The 8527-nt window shown below is 42.2% G+C and overlaps 1 pseudogene; it reads right to left on the minus strand.

Moving 5' to 3' along the window:
- Window positions 1–770: 770 nt before the first annotated feature.
- LOC118675559 lies at window positions 771–6999 on the minus strand (annotated as a pseudogene).
- Window positions 7000–8527: the final 1528 nt, after the last annotated feature.

An 8527-nucleotide genomic window follows, 5' to 3' on the forward strand; every position in this document is an offset into this window, starting at 1 on the left:
AGGGAAACTGCGTGTCACAGAGAGACCTAGCCTGGTGGCTGAGCCTGCTCTAATGGTAAGTGAAACCACAGACCTTTCCTACTCCTGAGCATCTGCTGTGAGTTCTTTCCCGCGTCAAAGAATTGAAGAAAACCCCAAGCCCCAAAGGGGAAGACAGTGTCCGGACTACACAGAGTGGCACAGCCAGGCCCACCTGCCCACTGCCCTGTCGTGTGGGCGGAGCTGAAAGGGCTGGATGAAGATTGGGCAGTGAGCGCTCTCCTTGGGCAAGGCTCTTCTGCCTGTTTAATCAGCACTAACCGTTACCTGTTGACATTTTGGAAACAAAACCAAAAGCCTTGAAAAGACAGAGTGAGCATTGTGCCTCGGAGCCATTAGGGGTATTCAGAGCTGGTCCTGAGCAGTGGCGTGAACACGGGACACTTATCTTCGAGAGAGGAGGTCTTTGTGGGCAGACTGGGCTCTCGAGAGACTGTGGTGTTGGAAAGCTCTGACGTGGGTGCTCCCTGTATGAGCTTCCCTTACTCCTGTGGAGAATTCCATGTTATGCGGATCCAGCATTCATCAGGCGTGGAGATAGCAAGCACAGGCCCTCAAGGAGAATTCTGCTCAATGTCAGGGATTCCCAGAAGAGCCAACTGGGGCAGGTGGGAATTCGGGGGAGGCTGGAACTGAACAGCAGCCCCATTCTGGTAGCTGGGCATACCCCTCATTTCTGTTCTTCAAATGAGCAGAAAGCCGAAGGTACCTTTCAAACAGGAAGCAGTGACTTAATAGTCTCCACCAGAAAGAGAGCAGCTTTGGGGGCAGCATATTGTCTGTGCTATTGCTCCAGCCACACCACCACAAAGCAAGTTTATGTGAGTTTTCAAAACTAAGACAATAGGATTATCTGAAGAAGGCCTGCCAAGAAGGGTGGGCGCCTGGGAAAGCCCAACACTCTCTAAGGTACCAAAAGTAACAAATAAAACACCTGCATGTAGAGCCTATCCTGGTATAGTAGGCAACAGGCCTCAGTAAAGTCCAAGGAACCACTTCCTTCGCATAAATTGTTTTGAATGCATGAATAAGTCCTGTGTAAGTGGGTTCCCCTTTCACCTGGAATGCTAGGCGAACTCTAACCATGTCAAGAGGGTAAGTACAGATACCGCTGTCAGACCTGTCCTGAATCCAGCCATTAATCTGTGCCCATGACCAGAAATCCCCAGCTTTGTAGTAATGAACATTTTCTAGTGCTCAAACGCCATAAACTGGATTGCACCATAGGGAAAGATTCAATTCATCATTGCACCATTCCCTTTATACAATCCAAGGTATCCCTCCTTTTGGGGAACAGCACGCAAGGTAGAAAGTACTCCTAAATGTTTGTAATGGTGATTGTGAACTTGTACTTGTAGGGCCGGCTATAGGGTTAAGCCTCAGACTGACCTGTTGGCAAAGCCACAAACAAGTCCCAGCTTAGAGGGCACAGTCCTCTTAGCATAATTAGGTGTGACCTTATGATGCTCCCTAGATCTTATCTGGGAAGCTAATGGGCTGAGGGAGGTGAAGCAAGTGCTGCCAAAACAAGTGAAACTCACAGGAACATTGTAACTATGGTGACCACTACCTTGTTTACCTCTGGCTATAAAATAAAGGCTCAGCTTGCCTCTGGATCTCTCTCTGTGGCCTCAGCCAGGCACAGGAAGATCCACCTAGACCCAGCTTATTCTCTCTGTCTGTCATTTCTTCATCCTTTGCCACCCTCACTCAGGCTTTCGAACCCTTGGCTGAGCTGGCTCGGCACAATACTGAAACTTGTACCAGATCCAAAGGAGCACCTGTTGTTTTAGCACAGCGTCCTGCGATACCTCCACCTCCCGCCAGAAGGAGCACAGCCAGTAGAGAAGTCTCGGTGGACAGTGGCCCTCTGGCTCCTGCCACCTTCGGTATCACGGGAGGGGGTGGGCCACAGCCAGGGCCGCCCGCTGCAGCTATCAGGACAAGGGCCTTGTCTAGAGCTTTAGTCACCAATTTACAATCCAAGGGCTGGGGCCATGGCCATTGGCCAGCAATGACAGGGCACCGACTGTTCACTCAGGTGGGGCAGAACAACCTGGTTTGGTGAGTTTTTATAAAAATATATACCTTTGCAATTATCACTTTAATCAGGATATAGAACATTTACATCACCCAAAAACATTTCTTGTTCCCTCACCCCTACCCCAGCCAACCATTAATCTGCTTTCATTATAGATTTTTTTGCCTATTCTAGATTTCATACAAATTAGAATAAGGCATTATGTTCTCTTTTGAGGGTCTAGCTCAGCCGTGGGCAAACTACGGCCCGCGGGCCGGATCCTGCCCGTTTGAAATGAATAAAACAACAACAAAAAAAGACCGTACCCTTTTATGTAATGATGTTTACTTTGAATTTATATTAGTTCACACAAACACTCCATCCATGCTTTTGTTCCGGCCCTCCGGTCCAGTTTAAGAACCCATTGTGGCCCTCGAGTCAGAAAGTTTGCCCACCCCTGGTCTAGCTTCTTTCACTGGGCATGTTTCTCAGATTCACTCATGTTGTTATGGTATCAATAGTTTGTTCTCTTTTATTTATGAATAGTATTCTATTCTATAAACATATAACAATTTGCTTATCCACTCATCAGTTGATGGGCATTTGGGTTTCCAGTTTGGGGCCCTTGTGCATAGAATAAAGTTGTTGTGAACATCTGTGTACAAGTGTTTGTGTGGGAATATGTTTTCATTTCTCTTCAGTAAATACCTAGGAGTGGAATTGCTAGACTCTAAGGTTAAGATTTAATTTTATTTTAAAAAAATAGGTGCTTCTACTCTAGCTGGTTTGGCCAGTGGACAGAGCTTCGGACTGAAGGGTCCTGGGTTCGATTCCAGTCAAGGGCACATGCCCGGGTTTTGGGCTCGATCCCCAGGAGGGGGCATGGAGGAAGCCAATCGATGATTCTCTCGTCATTAATGTTTCTACCTCTCTTTCCCTCTCCCTTCCTCTGAAATTAAAAAAAAAAAATTTTAAATAGGTGCTTCTATTTTGATGCAGCAATTCTCACAATTTAGTCTAATAACTAGTCATGAATGTATATAAAGATCTAGCTGCCTGGATCTTCATCACAACATTGTTTATACATTTGCTACAATTGAAGGTACAACCATGTGATGAGTACCACATGGCAATTTAAATGGCTATTTCAAGCTTCTAGTTCAGGTTAAGGATTTAGCATAGATATCTTCTGAGACTCCTTCATTAAAATAACAATAAAGGAATTGAAATGGCACAAGCCCACAATAAAGAAGAAAACAAGAAAGGGGCCATCAGCAGAGACAGATTTTAACAAATTTCCCAAGGCGTAGATAGACAGACTGGGAGATGCCTCAGGCTGGAAATGAAAAGGATCCCAGAAAGCAGGCATGCAAATAGAGCTGAAAACCACTGAAGGTCTACATATGCAGCAGCTGACACCTCTGTTTGCCCAAATTAGACAAGTGCCAATCACCTTCTCTAGGTCAGACATTGGAGGGCTTATTTCTGAAGAGATTGTACAGATCACCTGGGAAGAATTAGGGCAGCCAATATGGACTCTGGAAGTGCGGAGTGGAGCCTTTTGCATTCCTGCCCTTAGAGACCTTTAAAAAGAACAACAAACTGGCTTCCTGCCAGCTTTCTCTAGCGAGAAGCCTGAGAGTGGACAAACTCTGCCTATGCTCTTCAAACTTCCTATCAGCCTCCTTATTACCTCAACCTTAAATAAAAACGAAAAACCAAAGTAAACAGACCTGGGAGGAAAGTCAGCAATAGGAAAAAGTAAGAAAAAATGGACCAATAGGCAAAACTGTGATTCTAGAGGAAATAGAGATAATTCATAGAACAGAAGAGATTTATGAAAATAAACAAAAACTTCTAAAAGCCTCGGAGGCAACTGGGAAAATAAGTCACAATGGTAAAACAAGAAAAGGGTGCTATGAAAAAGAAACAGAACAAAAAGGAGCTCTTTAAAGTGAAAATGTTTGTCAAAATTAATAAGAAGAATAATGTCAAATGATGACGTTAAAGAAATCTTCCAAATATAAATTTTAATATGTTAAAGGAAATGCAAAATATGACAGAAAAGACAAAAGCTATAGAGGAGCGATTTAGAGGTTTGAGATCTAAATAACAAGAATTCCAAAAAAGAGAAGTTAAAACAATGGGAAGCTATAAAATAAAAACAGTAAATAATTTTCTAAGATGAAGAAGGGCATGTGTCTTTGATTGCTAGGGTCCAATGAATACCCAGTACAATGAATGAAAAAAGAGCTACACCTAGATATAACCACCAAAACTTTCAGAACACCAAGAACAAAGCGTGGATGCTAAAATAGTTCAGAGAAAAAGAAACAAACTCTACTTTGAGGGATTTGATGTTTGGCCTAGAATTTTATACGCATTATTAATTGGCTGAAAACAGAATTAAGGCATTTGCAATCTGAAACTACTCTAAATTTTACCTCCTGTATATTTTACCCTAGGGAGTTAGTTACCAAGGAAATACTCCAGCAAATTAGTGTAAACTAAGAAAGAGGAAGCTATCACAGTCTTAAAGTCATTGAAAGCATGAAGGGAAATTGCAATATGGCAACCACGCTGCAGCCCCAGAGAAAATAAGGGCAGGAAGATAGAGAACTACGGAGAGCTGCAGGGAGAGGTTTCTTGTTTTGGTTTGTTTGGGGGTGTAAGGAATACGCCTCTGACTTATCTTCATAGGAAAGAAACAGCATGTGGCCAGGTGGCTGCTGAATTTCCCCAGAGCAAACAGGGTGTGGGGGTGGGGAGAGAGAATGAGAGCTGTACATGTGGCTGATAGCATGTGTCCTAGGAAGATTCCCCTAGACCAGTGATGGCGAACCTTTTGAGCTCGGCGTGTCAGCATTTTGAAAAACCCTAACTTAACTCTGGTGCGGTGTCACATATAGAAATTTTTTGATATTTGCAACCATAGTAAAACAAAGACTTATATTTTTGATATTTATTTTATATATTTAAATGCCATTTAACAAAGAAAAATCAACCAAAAAAATGAGTTCACGTGTCACTTCTGACACACGTATCATAGGTTCTCCATCACTGCCCTAGACAAAGGGAGGTGTAGGCAACTAGAGAAAGCCCCAGCCCATTTTTTTAAATGACCCACTTGGAGACGGCAAGACCTAGGCAACCTATTAGGAAATAGGTGACCAAATAGTCCTCAGTCAATGAGGACCTGGAGGAGGGTCTAAATAAATAGGCTATGTTCCTTGCCCCACGTGTGATCCTATAAAATGGGCACAAGCTCTCAAGAGTGTTATTAAAAGCCTCATTTTCACCATGCTTCTGTTTCCTACTCCATCATGTGAAATTTGGACAGGTGAACCAGTTCTCACAGGGGGAAAAGGTGAAAAGAATCAATAGAAAAACAGCTTGAAAAACAGATTAAAGGCTTGGAAAATATAATATGAGGGTAAAATAAAGGAAATTGGTGGAATGTAAAATAAATAAATAAATAAATAACTTATTTGTTCGAGAAACATTATCTATTGAGTAGGGACATTGGTCCCATAAAGAAATAAAAGTAATCCTAGTTCACAACTTTGATCTGCTGTGACCTATATTTATATAGCCAAAATAAAATAAACATTAATTTCTGGCCTTTAACTCTTACAATCAACCTTACACAAATATAAATAACAATGAGGATTTCAGAACAAAATGTAGAAGTATGGCTCAGGCTGACGGAGTTTGGGAGGTGGAAGGGAAAAGAGGTGAAGGGAAAGGTGGGAGTGCCCGGTCCTTCCCTTACAGGGCGAGGAGTAAAGAGATACCATTTATGGCAGGGGGAACAGGAAATGGGGGTTTAATTGTATTATTTGAGGTTGAATAGGAGACCAGGGAAAGCTCTGAGAATAGTGATTTAACTACTATATTTAGGAAAGTTGTGGGAGGAGGTGGGAGTGGAATAGAAATGAGCGAACTCCACTATCACAATAGAAAGTCAACAGAAAGACTGAAGTTGCTAAATTAATAAATAGCATCTTATTTAGAAGTATGGAGGTAATCACCCAATGAATTCTAAACAGAAATGCTTTTTAAAAAAATGCTTAAAATTTGCATCAGGGGACTAGGACTATGGGTGGAGAAGGGTAGGGTATATTATTTGTTTTTCATTATTGGACATTTGGTATTATTTAATTTAAATCATTTGCATACATTACTAATTAAAATCTTTAATGAGGAATTTCTGAGGTAAGGCTGTGTGGAACATTTGACATGCAAAAAGTTAGGGGGCTATAAATCAAATTGGTGTTAGAAGTTGTCTCTGGGTCTTTGGATAACAGATTGTTTCATTTCTTTATAATTTATACATATTCCATAGTAATCTATTTTTTTTTACTCTTATAATTAACAAAATAACTTTTAAAGAGTAGCTCTTAAGTTTCCCCTGGAGCACAGGCAAACTGTCTCCAAGGGGAATACTCAAGGTGGTTATGCCTGATTTGAAGTGTCCACCTCACCCCATTCCCATCCACCTCTCAAAGACTCAGACAGGCAACTGGCCCAGGACAGCCCCATCTGATGTCATTATGGTCAGGAACCCTTGGATTTCTGCACGGCTTCACGAATATTTATGAAAACCTTGTCTAACTACAGCATCAGCCTTCTCCATGCCAGTGCCAACAGTCAGTAGCCCTCCACAATCCCCACAAGTTCCAGGAACCTCACAAACATGTGATTTGAGTCAGATGAGTGGGCACCCATCTATTGGGCCCAAATAAAATTGGCTAGGGAGTAACCTTAACCTCTGGTCCAAATGTCTCTAGTCTTTAAACCAAACTCATTCAGGTCTAGTGAAATAGAGTGGGCACTTCACTATACCATACTCCATCCTATATAATAAAAGCCTAATATGCAAATAGACCAAACAGCAGAACGACTGGTCACTATGACATGCGCTTACCACCAGGGGTCATACGCTCAACACAGGAGCTACCCTCAGCCCGCAGGCCCCAGGCCAGCCAAGGCGGGTGCCAGCAAGGGCCCTGCTGTTGCCCCACAGATCAGCCCTGATCACTGGCCAGGCCTAGGGACCATACCCGTGCACAAATTTCATGCACTGAGCCTCTAGTATTAGGATAAAGACAGAGAGTAGAGCTGTACATTAGAGCTGGAATTCACTTCCATTCATCTGTTCATTTTATAGATGAGAAACCAAGACCCAGAGAGGCCAAGTCACTTGCCCAAGGTCAAAACAGATTTCCACCCAGTCTTTTGTCTCTACCAGAATTTTATTTTATTTTTTTTTTTTTTTTTTTTTTTTTTTATTGCTTAAAGTATTACAAAGGGTATTACATATGTGTCCATTTTATCCCCCCGCCCTAGACAGTCCCCTAGCCTCCCCTATCCCCCAATGTCTTATGTCCACTGGTTATGCTTCTATGCATGCATACAAGTCCTTTAGTTGATCTCTTACCCCCCTACCTCCTGCCCCGCAACCCTCCCCGGCCTTCCTGCTGCAGTTTGACAATCTGTTTGAGGCAGCTCTGCCTCTGTATCTATTATTGTTCAAAAGTTTATAATGGTCTCTATTATCCATGAATGAGTGAGATCATGTGGTATTTTTCCTTCATTGACTGGCTTATTTCACTTAGCATAATGCTCTCCAGTTCCATCCATGACGTTGCAAATGGTAAGAGTTCCTTCCTTTTTAGAGCAGCATAGTATTCCATCGTGTAGATGTACCACAGTTTTCTAATCCATTCATCTACTGATGGGCACTTAGGCTGTTTCCAGATCTTAGCTATGGTGAATTGTGCTGCTATGAACATAGGGGTGCATATATCCTTTCTGATTGGTGTTTCTGGTTTCTTGGGATATATTCCTAGAAGTGGGATCACAGGGTCAAATGGGAGTTCCATTTTCAGTTTTTTAAGGAAACTCCATACTGTCTTCCATAGTGGCTGCACCAGTCTGCATTCCCACCAGCAGTGCACAAGTGTTCCTTTTTCTCCACATCCTCTCCAGCACTTGTCGTTTGTTGATTTGTTGATGATAGCCAGTCTGACAGGTGTGAGATGGTACCTCATTGTTGTTTTGATTTGCATCTCTCGGATGATTAGTGACTTTGAGCATGTTTTCATATGTCTCTTGGCTTTCTGAATGTCCTCTTTTGAAAGGTGTCTATTTAGGTCCTTTGCCCATTTTTTGATTGGATTGTTTATCTTCCTTTTGTTAAGTTGTATGAGTTCCCTATAAATTTTGGAGATTAGGCCCTTATCGGATATGACATTGGCAAATATGTTTTCCCACACAGTGGGTTTTCTCGTTGTTTTGTTGATGGTTTCTTTTGCTGTGCAGAAGCTTTTTATTTTGATGTAGTCCCATTTGTTCATTTTCTCTTTAGTTTCAAGTGCCCTAGGAGCTGTATCAGTGAAGAAATTGCTTCGGCATATGTCTGAGATTTTGTTGCCTTTGGATTCTTCTAGAATTTTTATAGTTTCC

This window comes from Myotis myotis, unplaced genomic scaffold, assembly GCF_014108235.1.
Source record: "Myotis myotis isolate mMyoMyo1 unplaced genomic scaffold, mMyoMyo1.p scaffold_m19_p_2, whole genome shotgun sequence".
Taxonomy (NCBI): Eukaryota; Metazoa; Chordata; class Mammalia; order Chiroptera; family Vespertilionidae; genus Myotis; species Myotis myotis.